The 24,851-nt window shown below is 48.2% G+C and overlaps 1 protein-coding gene across 1 annotated transcript in view; it reads right to left on the minus strand.

Moving 5' to 3' along the window:
* Positions 1-18,282, minus strand: part of LOC146858231 (aldehyde oxidase-like) — a 623,555-nt gene extending 605,273 nt beyond the window's left edge. Inside the window, exon 1 of the mRNA XM_085649038.1 lies at positions 18,166-18,282. The gene's annotated coding sequence lies outside the window, so the exon portion shown is untranslated. The remainder of the gene's footprint in view (positions 1-18,165) is intronic.
* Between the last annotated feature and the right edge of the window lie 6,569 nt (positions 18,283-24,851).

Genomic DNA, 24,851 nt, shown 5'->3' on the forward strand with positions numbered 1-24,851 from the left:
TGTTTCATCAAACGTGCGGATAGTTACTCGATGATTAAATGTAATACTTTATACATTCTTTTCTACTGGGTGCTATCTCATTGAAGGGCAAATTTGTATAATTCATCATTCAGGGTTGTGAGATGCACTCCTGTTTCATCAAACTTTATCCGTACTCGTCATCATCCTCCATGAATGCGTGCGCACAGGAAGAGTGTCTTGCCCTCGTGACACTGCGTTAACCGAATCAATATGTGGGGCACTTTTTCACCCCATTCCAGTCGCACTGCTTAAACGCTTGCGCCTTTCCTGCGCCTGCTTGTGATTAACAATTTACCCCACATATTGATTCACTTACCAGAGTTGGACAACTTTTATGGCATATTTAGTATCCTACTTTGGACTTCAGGCCTGAAGGAAGTAGCTTTAAGCCACCATTATCGGAGGAGGACAGCAGCGCCTGCTAATTGTTTAAATGCTGTAGAAGCAATGTCCATTGTACAGTCAATTTCTGATGAGGTTCTTTCACCCTCCTGTAAAAATCTTCTTTGCTTCCAACTTTATATAACCTCAGGCAGTCGATCTATGAACAGAGCATTATCGGACCACACTTGCCTGTCGTAGCATCCAAGGATCACTGAAGAATTGGCTGCTCTAACAGTAGTTGCTGCCAATGTAGAAAAATGCTTGCCTATGTTATCTAGCGCCTAACCTCCCTATCAGGTGGGGTTAAGATGAGCATAGAAGGATTTTTTGAATGGCATTGAGCTGCTTGTGACATGATGGAGTACCGCTTCAGATGTCCCACTAAAAAAGCTAGTGAACTCTCAGGTGCCTTATACTTTTTATCTAGTCTGTGTAGGACAGCAGAGACTACTGCAGGAATTTTTATTTTTACACCTTCTTCCCAGATTAAATTCGCAACCGGGATAGCCCTAACTGATTTTCTGGCAGGCTCATTAAAGTGATCCAAAAGGAAATCTGATTGCTTGACTAGCATTCAAAGGTCAAATCTTTTTGCTGCTCTTTCCATGAGAGTATGAAATTCCCCAATATCATCAGGAGGAGAATCCACCGGAGGAGGAGCCGGTGGTGAAGGTGTAAGAAGCAAGTAATTGTCCCATTCATTGGATGCACTTTGGTTGTCTGGTACTTCACCTTCCTCATCAGATGTTCCACCACCTGCAGATGGAACTATGATGTTTGATACTGGTGTCCTTTTTGGTGTATGCGTCAGCGGAATATGACGTAGTGTGCTCAGAGTAGGAGGTTGTACTCAAGGAGAATTTGGGGATTGCTTTGGTTTTGGTGACAATATAACCTTTGAGGGTTCTAGAAATCTCTTGCAATAGTCTTGCAGCATGCTTTGTAGATCATGAACCAAAGCTCTTGGTACTTGGACCATGTCCTCTTGAGGTTGATAATGACTACATGGTAGATAGTGCTGCATGTATGGAATTGGGTTTATTAGGAAATTGTGCCTCTGAAGAGTAGCAGCCCTCCTCAAAACATTACTCATTTTCCTCCTGATATTTAACATTTAGCTTAGGAGGGCTATGGGCTGTTCCAAAGGGTGCTTCATCTGCTGAATCCTCCTCATTTAGCAAATGGATTCAATCACTCAATCAGGGGTTTATAAAGTGTACTACTCACCCGCGAGTGTCTCAAGGTGCTGGGGGTGGGCTCCGGATCAGCCAGGTCTTGAGGTCCTTCCTGAAGGTGTGGAGGGTTGGAGAGCGTCTGATGTTCACGGGGAGCTCATTCCAGGTCTTGGCTGCGATGTAGGAGAAGGCTCTCCTGCCTGTTCTACTTCTGCGGATGCGGGGGGACCTTTGCCAGGGCGAGGTTGGCGGAGCGGAGGTTCCTCTTGGGTATGTGGAAGGATAATCTCTCGTTGAGGTATTTGGGGCCGATGTTTTTGAGGGATTTGTAGGCGTGGGTGAGGAGTTTGAAGGTGATCCTCTTCTCAACCGGGAGCCAGTGGAGGTCTCGTACGTTTAGGGTCATGTGTTTGTGGCGAGGAGTCCTGAGGATGAGTCTGGTGGCGGCATTTTGGATGGTCTGGAGTCTGTGTAGGAGAGATCTGTTGTTTCCGGCGTATAGGGCATTGCCGTAGTCCAGTCTGCGAAGGATGCGCAGGCAGTTGAAGCTAGTGGAAGCGACGGCGTTGACCTGGCAGTTCATGGAGAGGGAAGAGTCGAGGATGATGTCGAGGTTACGAGCATGGTCTGTAGGAGTGGGTCGGGTCCCAAGAGCAGAGGGCCACCAGGTGTTGTCCCAGGCGGAGGCACAGGGTCCGAGGATGAGGACCTCGGTTTTCTCTGAGTTGAGCTTAAGGTAGCTGTTGTTCATCCAGGTTGCCACGTTCTTCATTCCCTCCTGGAAGCAGAGTCTGGTGTTTTTGGGATTCTTCGTGAGTGAGAGAAAGAGCTGGGTGTTGTCTGCATAGGATAAAATGCTAAGCCTATGCTGTCTGACGATGGTGGCCAGGGGAGCCATGTAGATGTTGAAAAGCATGGGGCTTAGTGATGACCCTTGGGGCACTCTGCAGTTGATGTCAGTGGGTTCGGAGAGGAAGGGAGGGAGTCTGATCCTCTGGGTTCTGCCGGAGAGAAAGGATCGGATCCAGTCAAGGGCAGCTCCTTGTGTCCCGGCATTATGAAGTCTGGCTGCAAGGGTGCGATGGGAGACGTGTCGACGGCTGCAGAGAGGTCTAGAAGGATGAGGGCCGTAGTGTGTCCTTGGTCGAGTAGCAGGAGGATATCGTCTGTGGCGGCGAGGAGAGTGGTCTTGGTGCTGTGGTTGCTGCGGAATCCGGACTGGGAGGCGTCTAGGATGGAGTTCTCTTCGATGAAGGTGGTCAGCTGAGTGTTCATGAGTCTCTCGGTGACTTTGGCTGCAAAGGGGGGAGAGAGGTGGGTCAGTAGTTTTTCAGGTCCATTGGGTCGGCCGTGGGCTTCTTGACGAGGGGTTTAACCTCCACCTGCTTCCAGTCGTCTGGGAAGATGCCGGACGTGAAGGAGGTGTTAATGGTCCGTCCAAGTTCGGGTGCGATGGCAGCGGCAGCCCTGTGGAATATGTGCGGTGGACAGGGGTCCCTGGGGGCTCCTGAGTGGGTTTTATGCATGGTCGTGGAGATGTGTTCGGCGGTAGCGGACTTCCAGGTCGAGATCGTTGGCTGGTTGGCCACGACGGGGAGGAGGGTGATGTCCCGCGTCTGTTCGCTGAAATTGTCCTAGAGGTCCTTGATCTTACGGTGGAAGTATGTGCTGAGCTTGCCACAGAGTTGCTGGGAAGGTGTGACTTCCGTGGCTTCGCTTGGTGGCTTTGTGAGCTGCTGTATGACGCTGAACAGTTCCTTGGCGTTGGTCGCGTTGGCCTGGATTTTGTCCTTTATGAAGGTCCGTTTGGTGTTCCTTATGCACTGGTGGTATTCCCAGTGCTTTAAATGGGCCGGTACTCACAGGTACTGAATACCGGCACCTTTTCATTTTCTCCCATTGAGTACCGGCACTTTTCTTCGATCAAGGAGCGTACCGGTACTCACGAGGGCCTGGTTTTGATGCAGATGTCGCTCCGTTCATCGATCACCTCAGCAGCAGCTATTAGTCACCGTGGAAGCCTGGGCTGGGCCAAAAGACAGCTGCTCTTGTCACCAGTACACTGTGAGCTGCATGTACTGCTCTGGAAGTCATCAGAGCAGAGGTGTGGCTTCACAGAGGTTTGTTTATTCTTTGTTCTTACACAGCGGGCGTAGACAGGAGGCTGTAAAACCTTATGGACGGGGGTGTGAAAGGCATTGTTCACGGTAACACAGGGCTGCAATGGCACTTCTGTAGCAGAAATCACTATATATAAACTGCTGCCATTAGACTTTCAAACACAAATTCACCAGTACATCTATCACAAGACAAGATGTTTGACACTATGTAAAAGTCATCGGGCCCGATTCACAGAACAAACTTAAGACAAAATCCTAAACTTAGTACCATTTTGGTATTCACAGAATGCACTTACTACTTCCGGTATTCACAGAATGAACTTACTACTTTTGCGATTCACAGAATAAACTTACTACTTTTGCTATTCACAGAATGGATTTCCGACTACTAACTTTACGTCCGCACTCGGGCCGGAAATTCCGGCCCGGAGGCAGAGCTTCCGGGCTGGAGGCGGAGCTTCCGGCCCGGAGGCGGGCTTTCCGGGCCGGAGGCGGAGCTTCCAGCCCAGAGGTGGAGATTTTGGCCATGGCTAAATCTCCACCACTGGCCGGAATCCCCACCTCCGGCCCGGAAGCTCCGCCTCTGGCCCAGAAGCTCCGCCTCTGGCCCAGAAGCTCCGCCTCCGGGCCGGAAGCTCCGCCTCCGGGCCGGAAGCTCCGCCTCCGGGCCGCAATTTCCGGCCCGAGTGCGGACGTAAAGTTAGTAGTCAGAAATCCATTCTGTGAATAGCAAAAGTAGTAAGTTTATTCTGTGAATCGCAAAAGTAGTAAGTTCATTCTGTGAATACCAGAAGTAGTAAGTGCATTCTGTGAATACCAAAATGGTACTAAGTTTAGGATTTTGTCTTAAGTTTGTTCTGTGAATCGGGCCCAAATACTTGATAATGTGCATCGGCAAAACACATAGAAGCATTTTTTCAAGTTACTGTTGCCTGTGGTGAGTATTTTCAAGAAGCCTCGACGGAACAAAAGTTTTCAGGTTTGCGCTTGCTTTCACGATCTCGAACCATCGGTCCACAACTAAATTGACTATTTACATGTGCAAATAATATGGGATCTACTTACCAAACTCACTGATCCCTGTTCATCGACCTTGAACGGAAGAGGAGGGAAGCCAGTGAAAATGTGATATGAACAGAGATGTTTGCAGCTAGCTAGCGCTAACCCATCTGGGCTTACATGCAACAAGGAAGTATACAGCTGTATTTTTATCAAAAGCCAAAAATGTAATTCATGACGAGGTACATGCGTGTAACTCGCACTCATGGTTGTAATTTATTGCACACTGATTGGACGCCAAAAGCAGGAAAACTGATTTTTTTCTACTATTTTGGACCCTCAGGTGGTCCTTTATACAAGTTATTTTGGTACAACACAGAAAACAAACGTCATTTGTAATAAGCCCTAATTAAGGACCCTCTTGCCATTTGTAATGTGATGTAAATGTCTGTTGCTTTTTTCAAATATTTATTTCATCAATAGTTTAAAGTGCAAGAATACATTTTACATTTACTATATTAGGTATATGAGGCATAACATATAAGTAATCTAAATTGACATACCTGGCTCGCACTAAATACTGCAAAGTAATGTCAACAAAAGATTTTAAAGCAATTCAAATTATCCACGGAGATGTTTATTTCATCATGTGTGCTGTGTTAAAGATAATGGTGTATATTTTAATTACAAAGAGTGTATTCAGATAACCCAGCAGATACCTTTAATCATCTAACATCACACGTGCAACATGTTTACTCTGTCCACCACTTCTTTTCAACCACATAAAATGGAATGTTGAAAGGTTGAGTCACCAGCAGCAATTTCACCAGTATCTCTGGGTCAACATTCCTCACCCTGTGGCAGCAAGAGAGAATATGCTACTTATTGAAGTTACAAAAAGTATGTCCCTTGGAAAGCAACTCTGGTTTCCATTTTAGACAGAAACATGCACTAGTGCTGAGAATGAAAAGAGTAGCTGCTGAATAGCTTGCATTTTTGCAGCTAAGCACATTCACTAATCATAAGAAACAGGAAGCCGGGGTCTCTCTCTTAAGTAAGAAAGATTGGGACACCATGAGTAGCAATAAAATGAATAACTCTGGTGGGTAATGCATTCACCATAAAGTTACATTGAGGGTCATTGTGCCTGCTGGAAAGCACAGTATGCAAAATGTAGATCAGAGATTTATTTTTATTTTTTATTTATGTAGATAGCTACGTTGGATACTGCTTTTGTTGCATAGATCCAGGTCTTCCCTGTAGGTCATAAGTTAACATACTCGGCATATATCTTAGTTAATTGTGCCGCTACAGCAACGACCTCCATTCAACAACAAGGCATATATATAGAACCTTACTGGTTTTTCCATAATCTTTTACATTTTTAAGGTTGAAGAAAAAGTGTTACTTTCGGTAGTAATAAACACTGATTGGTAAGTGCTATGTAAATGGTTATTAGTGTAAAAACGAATGGAGAGATACATATGATATTCTAATGATGCATGCAGATTTCGTAGATAAAAAGCTTGAAAAGGTCCAAAATGTAGCCCCACCCATTGTCCCGCCCTTATGACCTCCCCAAACTCCACCCCCAGTCTGTCCCTCCTTTTGATGAGTACCTGCACTTATTTTTGTCCATTTAAAGCACTGGGTATTCCTTCAGGGCGCTCCTGTGGTTGTTTCATGCTTCCGTGGTTTTCTGGTTTCGCCAGGTTTTCTCTAGGTGTCTGCACAAGCGTCTGGCTTCCTGTAGTTCTGTGGTGAACCAGGCGGCCTTCAGCGGGCGTTGCTTAGCGGGGTGCCAGAGGGGTGTGAGTGTGTCGGTGCAGCGGGAGATCCAGCGGTGCAGTTCTGTGGCTGCGAAGTTAGTGTCGGTCGTGGCGCTGGGGGGGTCTTGGCGAGGGGTGGTGTTGAGGAGTTCCTCTGTGACCCTGCTCCAGTTACTTTGTGGCGGTCGCGGGACGGGCTTGGGTGAGCTCGCCCCCTCACACTTTTCCCCCGTTCCCGCCACTGCTGTCCCGGCCCCTATCCTCTACCCACGCCCGTTTTCCCACCTCCCAGCTGAGCCTACCTCCCAGCTGAGCCTCCCTCCCTCCTTCCCCTCCCCTATGTAATGTAGACCACTGCGCGGTCACGCCGCTTGCGCGCCAAAGTCGTGCCTGAGGCAATCATGTCTGAGAACGTCAGCGAACCGACCAGCGCCAGAAACCCTGCCTCTCCCAGGTCCCACCACTATTACTCTACCACCCTCAACGCACTCATTCCTGGAAGACACACTGGCTGCGTAAGAACCGACCGAACACCACCCAGGGAGAGTCCTCGTGCAGAGCCTGCCACAGATCCTTCACCAGCACCCTGACCGGCGTCCTCCTCAACATGCGCTCCCTGCACCGACACGCCGTAGAGATCTGGGACCTGATCGACACCCTCTCGCCTGACATCGCCTTCTTCACAGAAACCTGAACCAACGCCACCTCCGGCCCCGACATCGCCACTGCCATCCCTGATGACTCTCCACATCCAGCACGAGTGTCCCCCACTCCGACACAGAACACCTTCACTTCGAGATCCAGACTGGCCCCAAGACCACGCTATGCGGCACCCTCAACTACAGACCACCGGGCCCTCGCACCCAGTTCGCAACCACCATCGCCGATCTCGCCGCACCCCATGCAATCACCTCCACGTGCTACATCCTCCTCAGGGACCTGAATTTCCACCCCGACAACCGCAACGACCCACACTCCATAACCCTCCTCAACAGCCTCGCCAACCTCGGACTGAAGCAGCTGGTCAACACTCCCACACACAGAGCTGGACACACCCTGGACCCTATTTTCGCGGAAGGAACAAAAATCCGGTTCAGCTACACCACCCAGCCGCCCTGGACAGACCACCACTATGTCCATTTCACCTTCAACACCACCAGCGCACCCAAGCCCGTCCCGCGACCGCCACAAAGAAACTGGAGCAAGATTGGTAGAAGTGGTGAAACTTCTTGGGGAGGCATCAGTAAAGTTGATTGGGAATGCATTGCCTTTGCTGTCAACTACATTTTTGACAATGTCATTGACAGTATCACAGTTATCAAATGAATCATTGATTGCTTCCTATTTGATGTTTCTGTGGATCACGTAGGTGTCTATGCCAATGATGGTGTTATCTTTGCCGCCGATGACATCGGTGACGTCTGGTTTTTTGTGATCGCTATGGTGGGTTTCTCTAGTGACGGTACTAAGGAGAGCATTTTGAAATGTAATGTCAACTTTGGAGAGTGTGTTGTAGGTTCTGATTAACATTTTTTAGGAGATATCCTCTTTTGAATGTTTGTGGGAACGTTCAGTTGATGAAACATGCTCTTTAGAGGAGACCCATGAGAAGTCTTTTTTAAAACTTCCTTTGGTGGTTCATGAGGCATTGAGACTTCTAATATTTCCCTTTTTTGACGCTTCCTCTGAGATTTCAAGGAATCTTCCTCATTATCGCCAGAAAGTGGAGCATTATTGGCTTTACGTTTTTGAAGCCATATCAAAAGCATTCCCTCCCTTTTAAGGGTTTTTGAAGTAAAAGTTAAGCAAATGATACCGTCTTTTACCTTGTGGGAAGGGTGGAGGCAGAGAATGCATTCCTTGTGATGCTCTTCTGAGTGTAACCTTTTCTTCCCACAGTTTCCACAAGGTCTGAAAATTCGTTTTTTTGGTTGAATCTGACATCTTGAGTATTCAGATTTGAATAGCAGTTGGTGTTTCTTGTCCGGAATGAATAAATATAGATATATCTACAACTCCCACTCCCAACGGAAGAGAGCTCGCACACGAGGGCTGCAGGTTTACAGCTTTTGTATTGATTCAGGCCTCCCTCGACCCAGAAACCAGGTGAGACGTGTTTCGGCTGCCCCAGCAGCCTTGGTCTATATATATATATATATATATATATATATATATATATACATTCTCAAAATCCCACTCTCTCACAAGAATGGGTCTGACACAGCTCAGGTAGATCCCCTGTGGAATTGTATTTCTCCATACAGATATTCATGCAGCACAACCTGTGAGTTGGTGAAACGCTACGGCAGATGCGTTTCAGCTGGATGGCCTTTTTCAATGCCGGTTTCACTGGGAGTATTGTAACACGTAGGGGCCTTTTAGCTGCAAAGATGTTCACTCCCATTTGAGCATACTCTTAGCCCCGCCTGTCTCTTAAAGTTGTGGTGTCCCTTCCTGAAACATCACAGTGCACCTCCCTCACAGCCACTCAATGACAATTTGTAAATCCATGCTGTAAACGCCCATTAAGTAATAGACGCTCAAGCACACAGTTGTGCCCCAATTCTTGTTGGCCCGTGGGCTGAAGACTCGTCTTGGTAGCTGGATATCAGGATCTTGATTCTTTTTTATCTTTGGTTACTTTGCTTACTAGTCCCTCCTTTTCTACTTTTGTAACCTCCCATACGGACTGCCCCTGTCACATGTGTTGCTACTCGGTATGTTTTATTTAGAGTTTGTGAGCACTCGTTTGTTAATGACTTCTTCGGTGTGGCTGCTGCTGCAGGCAAAACAGCTACACACTGACCAAACCGCACTTCCCCGACATGTTGTTCTTGTAATTGTTTTTTGTAATTTTAGGTGTGCTTTTCTATGGTTTCTGTTGCATTATCGTGCAAGGGAAAAAGAAATTTCCAGTGCGGCACGCAGCGCTTGATCTTTACCAATGGCAGATGCGCGTCTTTTCTTTTGTTGTGCAGGTTTCACCCAACTCAACATTTTTTACTTATTTTTTAGAGCGCCGCATGCCGCGCTTAATCTTTACCAATGGCAGCCAGCGAAAGGACACCAGCATCCCAGGCAGGGTGCACGCACTATATGGTAGTGCAAACACCATAGCCCACTGATGCTCATGTTAAAACTTAATAAGCACCCTTCGTTAGCAGCCTGTTGTCCCCAGGACATAAAGGCACCAGCAAAGTAAACGCATTAACACAACTGCCCATCTCCGACTAAACTAGTCCCCGGCTCGTAATTACGCATTAGACACCCGGCGCAGGCACACTGTTGCCAGTTGCAGTTCTATGACAAAATAAAAGCCTGGCCTCGCAGGAAGCAGGGGCAATGCAGTAAAGGGAGGACAGATCAACTGTTATTATAGCTGACCGTGAACAGGCACTGCTTCTGAAAGTAGAGTGTCTATTTCTTAAGTAGCTCAACACCACCAATTGCTCTAACTTTCAACAACGCGAGGCCTATTGCATTGCAAATGCTTGTTCAGTTGTACTGTGGGACTCCCACATCGACGACAGGGAATGATGCAAGCATATGAATCTATAAAATATCCAGTACTGGAGAATATGTCCCTCCCTCCTTTGACATGAGATATGGGCTCCCAAATACCCAGTGTGTGGTCGCCATCTTCAGATTTTGTTCCCCCAATTGGCGACAGGTAATTTTAGGGCTTTGAAAACACTAATTTGTCTATCACACCTGGTTTAGAACTTGTACATCTTCTAGGGAGACAAGTGGGTTGTGTAAGAATCCAGAAGACTTCAAACTGTAAAGAAAAGAGATATGTTACCTACCCTGTACGCATCTATTTGTAGCGTGCAGTACCGTAGATTCATATGCTTAGCCTCATCTTGCCATCTAATGTTGGGCTCAGGCGATTATACGTTGTTTTTCTTTTAAATGGTCTTCGAGCCATGTGGTATAGATACTCCTCCTCTGGTGTGCATTGCGCATGTTGCTTGGCTCCTTTGTTAGATTGTTTTTGACTCATCGGGTGAGTGTTAGAAAAGGAGCAATAAAGTGACAGAATAATGTGAATGTGTAAATTACAGTACTAAATATAGGAAGAATTACTGCAACTAAAAACTTCCGGGGACGAGGGTGGGTGCATATGAATCTACAGCACTACACGCTACGACTAGATGCTTACAGGGTAATAACATACTCCAATCGTAGCATATGTTGGCGGTTGATACATATGCTTAGCATTGAATGTAAAGCAGTGCTCCCTTTTGCGGTGGCTAGCAATTGGATGAAGTGCTCGTTTGAAATAGTGCTTTTAAGTATAGCTCAGCCCACTGCTGCTTGTTGATTTGAGAATACATCAACACAGTTTAGTAAATATATGTGGGTTATTCTGTGTTGCTGCTTTACAAATATCTTCTATAGGGATATTTCCTACAAAGACCATAGTGGTACCTTGTTTAGGTGTGGAATAAGCCCATGGTGGTACCGTAAGTACTCTTTTGTATTTTTGATAACATGTTTGAATGTATCTAACTACCCATCGAGCTTATGGCTAAGATGGGCCATCTCTTTCATGATGGGGTAGTACGCAAGTGGGAGGACGTCTTGGAGGAGGGACACAAATTCTCTACTCTTGCCTAACATCAATACCTCAGAACCTGATATGCACTACACGACCTCTTGGGCGAGGATATGCAGGAGCCATTAGAGATGCCAATACTTTCCTATATTATATATTCTGCCACACCTGCTAAGCTGGTAACTAGAATTTAAGGCCTTACACAAGAATCCAGGAGACCACACTTCATGAAAGCTCACCAGGACGTGCAGAAAGACCTATATCTAGTTATTGATGACAAAAGCTGGCAGTATTGCTGTGAAGTGACAAGACATCTCTCTTAATGGTTGACACCAACTAATCCACTTTAAATATATTAATAGTTGTTGTACAAGCTTTATTTCGACAACTAGTGTCATAAAAAGCTATAAAAACATTTTATAAATACAATACACAATAGACGTTTCATACAGCAACATAATAAAAGTTATATACACAAGCAATCCATCAAAATAGACTATCGGACCCCTGACACATAGCACAATTGTCGGGATCGATTAGTTAAAAATGAATACACATCATATCGGTAAAAATATACATTATATACAGTAAAAATAAGGGGAGAGACAGCATGATAATTCATCTTAATAAGAGTCCTTGTAATGGGCTCAAGTAGCAGCCCCCATTAGACCTGCTAAAAGGCTCTAGACTTCCTTGAGATAACAGCAGAGATTATTAAAAGACAAAGTGCATGTGCATGAGTTCTGGTTTTGTAGCTTGTAGGTTGGCCAAGCAACCTAAGGGCACCTGCGGCAATTTCATCACACCCTCGATCGGCATAGTGCTGTGCTGTGCCGCTCTTGTCAGGGCTTTCTATCTACTAAGCCATGCCTGGCCAAGGAACTTTGCCATGCAGCACGCAAAAAAAGGTCTGGAGTCAGACCTAAGGATGCGCAGGGCTGCCCGATAGTTCTGTGTGCCCTGTTGTCGACAGATTGGTTTTAGCCACTTGGTCCTCGAGATGTTGTATGCCGGGCAGGCGAACAGAACATGGGCAACACTTTCTAACGGGGCTCTGCAACATGGGCAATCCTTTAGTGTCTGAATGCGTGGGTGCCATTTCATGGTCGTCTCACAGACAGGAAGAGTGCCGAACCTGAAGTGGATGTACAACATCCTGTCCCTGGGAACCTGAATTGCATCTAAAAAGGGATCTAAATATCTAGTCTGTTTATGTAGATGAAATTCTGCTGTTAATCTACCCACATTGGGTTTGCAGGTTTCCTGTTGTTCCACCCATTCCCAATACAAACATTTGAGCTTGTCTTTCCTTGGGGGTTCCTGCCTATCCCAGTGCGCTTGAAGCCCCATGGCTGACAACATTCATCCAGCCTATTTTGAGACCAGTGTCTAACCGTATCACCTCGGTAAGGGCTTCAGCATAGGGGACGAGCTCTGGGGGCCGCCTAATGCGAGCCCAAAAGAGCAATGGGGGCGACCTGGCTACATCGCCAATCGACTGTCTGCCCATATCGAGCAATAGGGAGGTGAGGGGGACATTTTGGGGTAGCATCACCAGGTCCCTAAGGAACTTTTACTCAGATCTGCAGAGATCGCCAACCTTATCAAATCCCCATAACTCTGCTCCGTAAAGAGCTGAGCTGACTTCTTTAGCGTCATAGACTTGGAGGGCTGGGGCTACCGGCCTAGAGTGTGAGGAGCAATGTTCCTTTCAGAGTGCTCCAGCCACTCGTTTGTGCCCCATCAGCATCTTTGCTAGGTGGGACCTCCATGACATTTTGTCAGAGAGTCTGACACCTAGATAGTTAAAGGTGTCTACCCTTTCCAGGGATGTCCCACCCAGTAAAGGGTCGCTTCTGTATGGCTTGTGGTGGTTAGAGGCCATACATTTTGTTTTTAAAGTATTTCTGACCAACCCCCGGTTATCACAAAAAAATTGGAACCTATTTAGTAGACGCTGCAGCCCATTTGGGGTCTTAGACACCAGCAGGGTGTCGTTGGCAAACACGAGGGTCGGTACCTTGTCACCCCCCAGAGTTGGTGCGTCTGCCGGATCTTCTTGCAGAAAGCTGACCACCCCATTCATGTAAAGAGAGAATAGGGTGGGAGCCTCTATTGACAGGGTTGTGCTCTGTTAGTTGTCCTTGCACCCCCATCTAACCGGGACAAAGTTGTCTTCTTGTAGCCGGACCAGCAGTTTGAGGATAAAGGGGGGGGGGGGTGCCCATCTCACTAAGCGTCAACCACAGCTTACTCCTGGGGACCAGGTCAAAGGCAGTCTTTAGATCGATAAATGAAAGATAAAGACTGCCCTTGCCAATCACCACTACTTTCCAGTAAACAAGTAGCAGCCTAAACACCTGATCGATCGTTCTGGTCCTTGGTCTAAAGCCAGCCTAGTACTGAGAGAGGATGGCTTCATCCTCAGTCCATAGCTGTATCCTCTGCAGAAGAACTAATGGGCCTATAATTTGAAGGTTCTGGCTCCCTTTTTATAAATAAGGGCCACCTCTGCGCCCTTCTAAGACCCAGGGACTGGGCACCACTGAAGTGCCTGCGAGAAAAAGGTCGCCTGGCAGACCGTCTGGTCCTGCTGCTTTGGAGCGCACTATTTTACTTATTGCGGCCTCTACCTCCGTCAGGTCGAAACGCTCATCATCTTTAAGGCGTCCATTAAAATCATCTAGCTCCACAGATGGCGTAGCCTCTGGTGTTGAATAAAGCTTTCGGAAGTGATCATGCCATTCCTAGCCTGTGATGTGGTTTGGGGGCGAGCGTGTACTGCTCTTTCTGCCCCAGGTGACTAGGGTCCAAAATAGATTGGTGTCCTTAGCTGAGCTTGCTTCCCTGAGTTGCTGCCAGCACGATTTGTCCCATGCTATCTTTGCCACCTGTAAAAAAGCAGCTCTGTAGCACTTCCTGGCAGCTTTAATCAGGGGGCAATTCTTATCTTTAATTGCTGCAGCTAGGAGCAGTCGTTTATGCCTACAGTTTTTTGTTTACCAAGATGTCAGGAATCATATTAGTGTGATATCTCTGTTCCAGAGCAGGTTGAAGAGACAGTGGTATAGAAAGAGAAGACTGGTGAGGAAGCTCTCAGTGAACAATCACTGAAAGTTGTTGTAGAACTGTTAATGAATGTACATTGTAAGATGGCTGCCGTGTTCTCTTGTTATTCGCAGCCATTTTTGTTAAGGAACATTCGCGATATTTGGGGAACTCTAGTGGCGTGCGCGCGTTCTACGTGGCGCACTTCAATTTGAATTCCTTGAGGGAAGGTTGTTTTGAAGACACCTCCCCTTCACAGCATTTTGGTGCAGCGGCGGACGTTCGTAGGAGTTTGCCGTAACTTCCGGGACAAGCGAATGTTCTACCTTCAAATTTCGGAGCACTGTGGCGGTGATCGGTGACTCACCCTTCTGGAAGGCAGCAAGCTCGTCACCTGAAGTACCGACTAGTGCCTTCTCCGCATTCTCCAGCAGAGAGGTTGGAAGCAACTACATTTGGAAAAGTCAGTAAGGTCTTGACTATTATTTCAGAAAGACTCTTTGGAACTGTCCTTTCCAGGCTCCCCCGCTTGGGCGTCTTTTCCCTGTCTATCCTACCTTTCTTTCCCTTCCGCGTTCCTTTTTGCACGCATCATTTGCCAGTGAGTCAGCGCTTGGAGAAAGATCAAGAACATCCTCTCAGGAAAAGTCTACAGGAGGCACAGTCAGTAATCTTGGCGCTGGCACTGTAATGTACTTTAATTGCATAGCAAACTGCGAAATATGTAATTCAATAGGGTTAGCACTTCATCTAAAGTTTAGAAGTTGAGCTCCAGTTAACCAGGGTAAGAAGAACGGATTAGAATTGGTAATATAGAAGGAATTAGTGGGGGTGCAGTTTCATAGCGTCTCCTATTGTGTGCATTAGGTAATTCGGACCAGTCAGAGAGGTATACTGGTAGCAACAAATACAGTAAGACATCATATCAACTATAGAAGAGAAGCAAAACTCCAGACAATATTGGGTAAGAGTTTTGCCAAATGATAGCTTGGAAAAGAAGATCAATAGAAAAGGTGTGGTTACATTGCTGTCTCCCAATTGTGTGCATTAGGTGCTTGATTCCACCTGGGATAATTTAGGGTAGCAGAAGAACAGAAGAGGTACCCGAAGAGATCCTGGCAGCTAGGGAGCAATCACCCATCCAGAGATTTTCTCTTCTCTGTCCAACTCCCCTTTCCCCCTCTGCTGGTGAGGTTACCCATTCAGGTGGTGACGGCACCGGTGAGTGGGCATTGGTAAATATTCGTCAATTCTCCGTCTGTGGAGATTCCGGAACTTCTGACACATGACTAGGGCGCTTTAGTGGGCATGCTGGATTTGTTGCCCAAGTTGAGAGCTAGGAAATGTGCACTGATTCGGTTGATGGTCCGCTAGAGGCTGCATCCTGGAGCTCTAATGTGCCTACAGCCAGGTCTTGTCATATAGCAGCAATCTTTGAATCATACAGGATTATCTTCCGCCATTTCAAGAATTTATTACAGTTGAAAGGAACAATCTCTCTAGTGGTAGTCAATGGTGGACTGCTCACAGGATAGTAGGGTGCTTTCCACAGGGGTTTCAAAGTTAAGCAGAGGGGGTTATGATCGCTCTCTGTGGTGGTGCCCACACTCATAGCAACTAGATTCCCCCATAACTTCACGTCAAGGAGGATATAGTCGATGCGGGATGAGCAGCTAACTCTGTTACAGGTGTTTGCACCCTGTCTGTCTGATGGTGACCTGCCGTTTGCTGCCCTCAAACCATACTCTAAGGTGAGGGCATTAATTTGAAGCGCCTGCTGTGTCCATCTTTTGACTGGTGGTAAGTTTAGTTGGGGAACTGCCCATTTATTGTCATCGTCTTCAATTCCCACTAGATCTTCTTTGTCCAGGCGTTCAAAAGTGCAGTTGAAATCTCCTGCAACCACTACTCTGACATGGGGTGAACAATTAGCTAAACATTCTTCCAATGCTGAAATAGTTGGTGAGGGTCTGCCCCGTTTAGTCCCCCTCGCATAAACATTAAACAGTTCAATTGTGGCTCCCCACCTCGGCCCCCTAATACTAAGCCCCAGAATATCTGGGCTGGTACGTTTTTGACTAATAATTCGACATTCAAGGGTGATATTCACCCAGATGGTCAGTCACCCTGACGGACGCCCTCTCCCTGTGGTTTTTGCAGGTGAGTGGAAACAAGCAAAACCGGTTTTGTGTAGGGAAACCAGGCTCCAGGTCTCTTGAAAAATGCAAATGTCGAAACCTTCAATTAGTTTGTTCCAAAAGGGGAATCAGCATTTTGCTGCTTAACCTGGCAACATTCCATGATAAAATCCTCAACTGCTGGTGGAGTGCCCGGCCAAGTGCAGCACTTTGTGCAAGTGTGGAATTGCTGGTTGGAGGGTGGGCTGGTATTTGGGAGTTTGAGCATATGAAGGGATCTTCATCCTCCTCTTCCTGAGTAGTGATGATGGAACTACTTAGTCCTGCTTCCCCCTGGGGACTATCTTCCTTTGAATGGGGCACAGTCTGCAAAGCCGAGGTGCTATGGGGGCCGTGCAGTTAGGGATGATGGTAGGTGATCCGGGTGTCGCAGAACTACACTCTGTAGTCAATCATTGGCCTCCAATGAGGAGCCACCTGCTAGATGAATGGGCGGTTGGGGTGCAGACTGCCTGCTCTGATCACAAGTTGGAGAACGCCTAAACTGGATGGAGGAGGTTTCAGGGGAACAGGTTAAAAATTCCAGGGCAAGGAGATTTTCCACCAAATCAGCCCCTTTGAGGGAAAGCTCAATATAGTCAAGTAGGCGAGTGGGAGAAGTGCACCTCCGAGCCCTGGACGTGGTGAATCCAATTAATCACTTTATTGGTCAGTGAGTCTTCGCCCTCATAACCATTCTTTATTTTGAGTTTGGGAACATTAACCATATAGATTTTCGGGACGTGTAGCAAATGTGTGGTGGCTAAAGGGGCCAGCTGATGTTGCCCACTGCGAGGAGGGTGCTTGGCCTGAAATGAGGGTATGGATCTGGTGTTGTTTAAAGAATTCTGTGCAACCACTAAGTTGTGAGGGTTGTTGTGAAGAATATGGTTAGAATTATTAGTTCGCTTTGCTATGGGATCAGATGAGACTTTGCTGTGAACAGGGATAGCAGAGTGGTGCAGGATGGAACCATGGAGGGTAGTGCTCCTTCCGTGTGAGACTGGCTCTTGTGTCGTGCAGTAATTGCGAGAGGACTACGGATAGGGTCTTAATGCGAAAGCGCCTTGCTGCAAGCGCGGTGAATCAGTCTGCAGTATTGATTTGACTAGAGTAGTGAGGCCTTCAATCATGAATTTCATGGTACCTATTTCTGCTCTAAGCATATTCATAAGTTGGTGCATGTCCTGAAGCTCTGGTTTATGTGCTGGGCTGGTGACAGCAGTAGGTACTGGAGAAGGCTGGGGTGTCTCATCCTGGTGATCTTCGGTTAGGCCCAGGAGGGGCAAAAACCTGTTTGAGCAAGGGATAGTGGGTACGAGCTGCTGGGTGTTGATATCAGGGGAGTTATGGGGGGTAATAGAAGATAGGCAAACCCCTGCAGTATCTGGTATTATCCTCTGGTTGGTTAAAGAAGTCCCCTTAAGAGATGATTTTTGGAACATTGCTGGCATGGTGGGTGAGCAGCTTGGGTTAGAGGCTCGGGAAGGGAGTTGGCCTGGGGTGGTGCGCGCAGTTTGTTCCTTCTCTAGGATACCTTTGCACTCACTGATGAGGGTGTCAATGCGGTTGAGAACGCAGTTGCCGCCCGGATGTTTCAGCATCTTCCCGGCCTTTTTCCCTTTCCCTACTTGACTACCGCCACCTCCACCGATACCCTCCATTGATTTTCTCTTCCCCATCTCTCAGAACCGAAAATAAAATAGAGGTCGACAAACAATCAATATGAACAAGCTAGTGACTAGATATACTGCACACTCAAACTGAATACAAAAGTCACATAAAATGTCTTAGCAACGACTGGACGGCGTTTGCAGACAGTGGATGGTCCCCAATAGACTGCTGGCGGTAAGGTCCCAATTAGTATCTGCGCAATGCCAATAAGTAATGATAACAGGGAAGCAAACACAGTACCTCAGAAGGCCGATGTCAGCCGACAGCACGTTCTTGTAGTCAGGCGAAAGGGGGGTGGCCCTGCCTCTTCCTGGCAATGATGGGCAAGGACAGGACCGCCCTTGGCCGGGCTTCGCCTGGGCGTGGCCCGCACAGCGGGCGCTTGTGATTTAATCTTTGTACCTCCGGGAGGAACCAGCAGGAAACCGCATCAGCGGTGTGGGGGAGCCTGGGGAATGCAGTCCCTGGGCTTGGCTTTCTCCCCGGTGTTGTGCAGCCAAATAGAGCATCCCACGCAGCGGGAGCTTGTGATTTAATTTATGCGCCTCCAGGAGGAACCAGCAAGAAACAGCATCAGTGGTGCGGTGTATCCTGGGGAATGCAGTCCTTGTGCTTGGCTCTCTCCCCTATTCCTTGGGCTTGGCTCTCTCCCCAGTGTTGTGCGGCCAAATAGAGCGTCCCGCGCAGCGGGAGCTCGTGATTTAATTTATGCATCTCCGGGTGGAACCAGCAGGAAACCGCATCAGCGGTGCGGGTGAGCCTGGGGAATGCAGTCCCTGGGCTTGGCTCTCTCCCCGGTGTTCTGCAGCCAAATAGAGCATCCCACGCAGCGGGAGCTCGTGATTTAATTTATGCGCCTCCAGGAGGAACCAGCAAGAAACAGCATCAGTGGTGCGGTGTATCCTGGGGAATGCAGTCCTTGTGCTTGGCTCTCTCCCCTATTCCTTGGGCTTGGCTCTCTCCCCAGTGTTGTGCGGCCAAATAGAGCGTCCCGCGCAGCGGGAGCTCGTGATTTAATTTATGCGTCTCCGGGTGGAACCAGCAGGAAACCGCATCAGCGGTGCGGGTGAGCCTGGGGAATGCAGTCCCTGGGCTTGGCTCTCTCCCTGGTGTTGTGCGGCCAAATCGAGCGTATATATTAATAGAGTGCTTTACACACCTGAGAGGGCATGTCGGTATGGACTATGCGATTCAGCGGTATGTCACCGCTGCACAAAACAAGAAGCTGGGTTCTTGCACGCAGCCTCGTATTGGCCAAAGATTTTAGAGTTCTGGGGGAAGATTTTTCCATACCTTCAATGAGATTACGGGTCTCTCCCTTGAACCTGATCAGTTTCTCGCCTTGTTGGAACATGGCATAGAGATTGATAAAAGCGTAAGGAAACTAGTTATAATGGGTCTGCTGCTTGCTAAACGCAGGGTTGCTATGCACTGTGCTAAAGGCCCAGTTCCGACTATAGATGGCTGGACTAAAGATATGCTCTATTGCAATACACAATCAGACACATACAGTGAGTTACTTCCTCCACAGAATCGCCCCAAAGGCTTTAGGGGTTTGTACCAACAGTACTTAGTGGGGGAAAGAGACTGGGGAACCAGAGGGAGAAACTGTAGGTCATTTGTTCTATCTCAGACACATAGAATACAGCACTTGGGTTGATGGAATAAGCATATGTGGGATGTGAGCTTATACATGTTATCCATACTCATTATTGAGATTATTGACTTTGAATGAATCCACTAATTACTTGTTTGAACCCGGTTGTGATCAATGTTTTAATCGTAGTAAGTACCATGCATTGTATATTGTCACTGCTGTGTTGCACTGTGCCCAGCCAAGAGAACATACAACTGTATTGAATTCTTTATTACCTGAAGATTATTAAAATCAATAAATATAATTTAAAAAACAACAAAAGAACTATCCATCGAGCAATTCCTGCTTTGGTTATAGGTTCCCCCCTGATGAGGTTTGTTAAAAGTAACAAAAAGCTTTTGTGTTTTTCTAAAAGATTTTGTTGAATCAATGTAGAACATGATAGCCCTTTTAACATCTAATGCATGTAGGACTCTCTGCTACTGTCTGGGCTAGGAAAACACTGGTAGCTCTATGGTCTGACTTGCATGAAAGGCTGCAACCACTTTAGATAGAAATTTTGGATTAGTCTGCAGAACTAATTTGTTTGGGAATATTTAAGGTTCTTGGAGAGTAAGTGCCTACTGTTCACTTATTCTTCTGAGAAAAGTGATAGCCACTAGAAAGGCAACTTTGGTTAGAAATTGGGAGTTGGCATGCATGAAGTGGTTCGAATGCTTTGGCCCATAAGCCTGGTGAGGGCAATTTTTAAGTTCCTGGCTGGGAGTGGAAGGCGGAATAACACTTTAGCCCTTCCATGAATGCTTTAATTACTGGTATTTTAAACAGGGACATATATTGTCTATTTTACATGTAGGCAGCTAGAGCTGCTAAGTGTAATCTGATAGAAGTGTAAGCAAGCTTTGTTTGCTGTAAGCCGACAAGCTCATTTAAGAATGTCCATACACACTTGTGGTAATTTTAAATGCCCAGACTCTAGGATTTCAGGAGCCAAAATCACTAGATTTAGCTGCTTGGGATTGGGATGCATTACTCTTCCTTGATCCGGAGTTAGTAGATGTGGGAAAAGAGTTCGTTTCTCGTGTGGCACTAAAGATAGTTGCAATAGGGATGTGAACCATGCCTGCCGTTCCCATGATGGTGCTATTAGGATTAGTGTTCAAGACGTTTGTGTTAACTTCTGAACCACATATGGAATGAGTGGCAGAGGAGGAAAAGCACAGGTAAATACTCCTGACTAATTCATCCATCAGGTGGGGAAGTGAGCTAAAGAACGATGATGGATTCAACCCAGATCTGTGACTCTGGGTGAGTGTCTGAAAAGTTTCAGTGCTCCGTTCATCATCTCCTTGCGTTTACTTTATTCGCCCTAAGTTGGTAGGGTATCCCCAGACATGGGTCTCTTGCTCACTTTGCCACTGGATTCAAGCTAGCCTGGCTGATGAGGGCTGTTAGCCTGAAACCGGTCCCAGGATGCTTGTTTCCGGTCTAGGGAAGACATGGCTTGACAGTTCGGGCTGGACTGTTCCCATGAGGCACAGGGTCAAGACTGATTTGCATATAGCTGTGTCTGAACTGGGGTGACAGCTTCAACAACCAACCAACGCACACCAAGACCGAACAACCACCCCCCACCACCACCCTCCACGCCTGGACCCCGATCAGCACCGAAGACACCATCCGCACGATGAACTCCATCCACTCCGGATCACCGACCGACCCCTGCCCTCACCACGTCTTCAACAAGGCTGACGCTGTCATCGCACCCCACCTGCGAGACATCATCAACACATCCTTCGACACCGCCACCTTCCCTGAGAGCTGGAAGCACGCCGAACTCAGCGCTCTACTCAAGAAACCCACAGCGGACCCCACCGAACTCAAGAATTACCGCCCCATCTCGCTCCTCCCGTTTCCTGCCAAAGTCATCGAGAAGACCGTCAACAAGCAGATGGCCGCCTTCCTCGAGACGAATGGATCCCTCGACCCCTCACAGTCCGGCTTCCGAGCCAATCACAGCACCGAGACCGCCCTCATCGCCGCCACCGATGACATCCGAGCCCTGATGGACAACGGAGAAACAGCGGCCCTCATCCTCCTAGACCTCTCCGCGGCATTCGACACTGTCTGCCACCGCACCCTAGTACAGCGCCTCAGCAACGTCAGAATCCAGGACAGGGCGCTGGAATGGATCATCTCCTTCCTCGACGGAAGAACACAGAGAGTCCGTCTACCACCGTACAAGTCAGAGGCCACCGAAGTCATCTGCGGCGTCCCTCAAGGATCCTCTCTGAGCCCCACCCTCTTCAACGTCTACATGAGCCCCCTCGCGGCCATCGCACGCCAACACAACCTCAACATAATCTCCTACGCCGACGACACCCAGCTGATCCTCTCCCTGACCAACGACCCCGCCGCCGCCAGAGCCAACCTGCACGAAGGGATGAAAGAGGTAGCCGAGTGGATGACGACCAGCCGCCTGAAACTGAACTCGGACAAGACGGAGGTCCTCATCCTGGGCTCCTCACCCTCCGCCTGGGACGACTCCTGGTGGCCTCCCGCCCTGGGCACCGCACCCAAACCGACAGACCATGCACGCAACCTGGGCTTCATCCTGGACTCCTCCCTCTCCATGACCAGGCAAGTCAACAACGTCTCCTCGGCGTGCTTCAACATCCTACGCATGCTACGGAAGATCTTCTGGTGGATCCCCACCGAGACCAGGAAGACCGTCACCCAGGCCCTCGTCACTAGCCGACTGGACTACGGCAACGCCCTCTACGCCGGTACCACCGCCAAGCTCCAGAAGAGACTCCAGCGGATCCAGAACGCCTCAGCCAGACTCATCCTCGACATCCCACGAACCAGCCACATCTCCGGACATCTGAGAGACCTTCACTGGCTCCCCGTCAACAAAAGAATCACCTTCCGCCTCCTCACCCACGCACCCAAAGCCCTACACGACCAAGGCCCGAGCTACCTCAACAGCCGAATCAACTTCTACGCTCCCAAACGCCACCTCCGATCAGCCAACCACGCCCTCGCCGCCGTCCCCCGCATCCGAAGAGCGACTACAGGAGGAAGGTCCTTCTCCTACCTGGCCGCCAAGACCTGGAACTCCCTCCCGACCGACCTGCGCCTGACCCAAGACCACCTCTCCTTCAGGAAGAAGCTGAAGACCTGGCTGTTCGAGCAGTAGCGGCACCCCCCCCACCCCCAGCGCCTTGAGACCCTACGGGTATGTAGTGCGCTCTATAAATGTCATTGATTGATTGATTGATTGATTGAAGTGAGCTAAAGAACGATGATGGATTCAACCCAGATCTGTGACTTGGGGTGAGTGTCTGAAAAGTTTCAGTGCTCCGTCCATCATCTCCTTGTGTTTGCTTTGTTCGCCCTAAGTTGGCAGGGTATGCTCAGACGTGGGTCCTTTGCTCACTTTGCCACTGGATTCAACCTAGCCTGGCTGATGAGGGCTGTTAGCCTGAAACCAGTCCCAGGATGCTTGTTTACGGTCCAGGGAAGACATGACTTGGCAGTTTGGGCTGAACTGTTCCCATGAGGCACAGGGTGAAGACTGATTCGCATATAGCTGTGTCTGAACTGGGGTGGCGAAGTGAGCTAAAGAAAGATGATGGATTCAGCCGAGATCTGTGACTGGGGGTGAGTGTCTGAAAAGTTTCAGTGCTCCGTCCATCATCTCCTTGCGTTTGCTTTGTTTGCCCTAAGTTGGCAGGGTATCCCCAAACGGGGGTCCCTTGCTCACTTTGCCACTGGATTCAATCTAGCCTGGCTGATGAGGGCTGTTAGCCCGAAACAGGTCCCAGGATGCTTGCAGCCAGTCCACGGAAGTTATGACTTGGCAGTTCGGGCTGGACTGTTCCCATGAGGCACAGGGTCAAGACTAATTTGCATATAGCTGTGCCGGAACTGGGGTGGTGAAGCGAGCGAAAGAACGATGATGGATTCAACCCAGACCTGTGAATGGGGGTGAGTGTCTGAAAAGTTTCAGTGCTCAGTCCATCATCTCTTTGAGTTTGCTTTGTTCATCCTAAGTTGGCCGGGTTTCCCCAGATGTGAGTCCCTTGCTCACTTTGCCACTGGATTCAAGCTAGCCTGGCTGATGAGGGCTGTTAGCCCAAAACCGGTCCCGGATGCTTGATTCCGGTCTAGGGAAGACATGGCTTGGCAGTTCAGGATAGACTGTTCCCATGAGGCACAGGGTCAAGACGGATTTGCATATAGCTGCGTCTGAACTTGGGTGGCAAAGTGAGCTAAAGAACGATGATGGATTCAACCCAGATCTGTGACTGGGGGGTGAGTGTCTGAAAAGTTTCAGTGCTCCGTCCATCATCTCCTTGTGTTTGCTTTGTTTGCCCTAAGTTGGCAGGGTATGCCCAGCCGTGGGTCCCTTGCTCACTTTGCCACTGGATTCAAGCTAGCCTGGCTGATGAGGGCTGTTAGCCCGAAACCGGTCCCAGGATGCTTGTTTCCGGTCCAGGGAAGACATGGCTTGGCAGTTCAGGCTGGACTGTTCCCATGAGGCACAGGGTCAAGACTGATTTGCATATAGCTGTGTCTGAACTGGGGTAGCCAAGTGAGCTAAAGAATGATGATGGATTCAAGCCAGATCTGTGAATGGGGGTGAGTGTCTGAAGTTTCAGTGCTCAGTCCATCATCTCCTGGTGTTTGCTTAATTCATCCATAGGGCATTGCCCCGAGATTGAGGGTGGGGGAACCTTGAGGCAAAGCTTTGGCAGTTGAGGTGAGTGGCAAACAAGTCTATGTCCAGTGTTTCCCATCTTTTGGAAAGAGTGGAGTAGTGGCAAGTTGATCTCCCACTCATGTACCTCCTGAGTTTATCTGTGATGTCATTGTCCATCTGAGGTGGGTATTCTGCTAGGAGGTGGATTTTGTGATGGATTGCTCAGTGCCAGATGCACTCTGATAGGAGGGATAGCTGTGAGGAGTGTCCTCTCCCTGTGTTCGACTATAATGCATTGCAGTCATATTGTTGGTTCGTATTAGCACTACATTTTGGTGTAGGTGATTGCGAAAAGCTTGGAGGGCTAGCTGAATTGTTAGAAGCTCTTGATGATTGATGTGTGAGTTATTATCCATAGACCGTGTACAGTGAGATCTTGCATACATGCTCCCCATTCCTGAAGGGATGCATCTGTGGTAATGGTGATTTGCAGAATTGGGGCTTTGAAGGGTCGGCCTTGCAACAAGTTGTTGCTGTTCCACCACTGCAGGGAGTCACTGGCACTACCAACACTAGATCTTGGAGATGCTGGGAATTTCCTTAACATCAATAAAAATAAATTTT

Source organism: Triturus cristatus, chromosome 3_2 (assembly GCF_964204655.1).
Source record: "Triturus cristatus chromosome 3_2, aTriCri1.1, whole genome shotgun sequence".
NCBI lineage: Eukaryota > Metazoa > Chordata > Amphibia > Caudata > Salamandridae > Triturus > Triturus cristatus.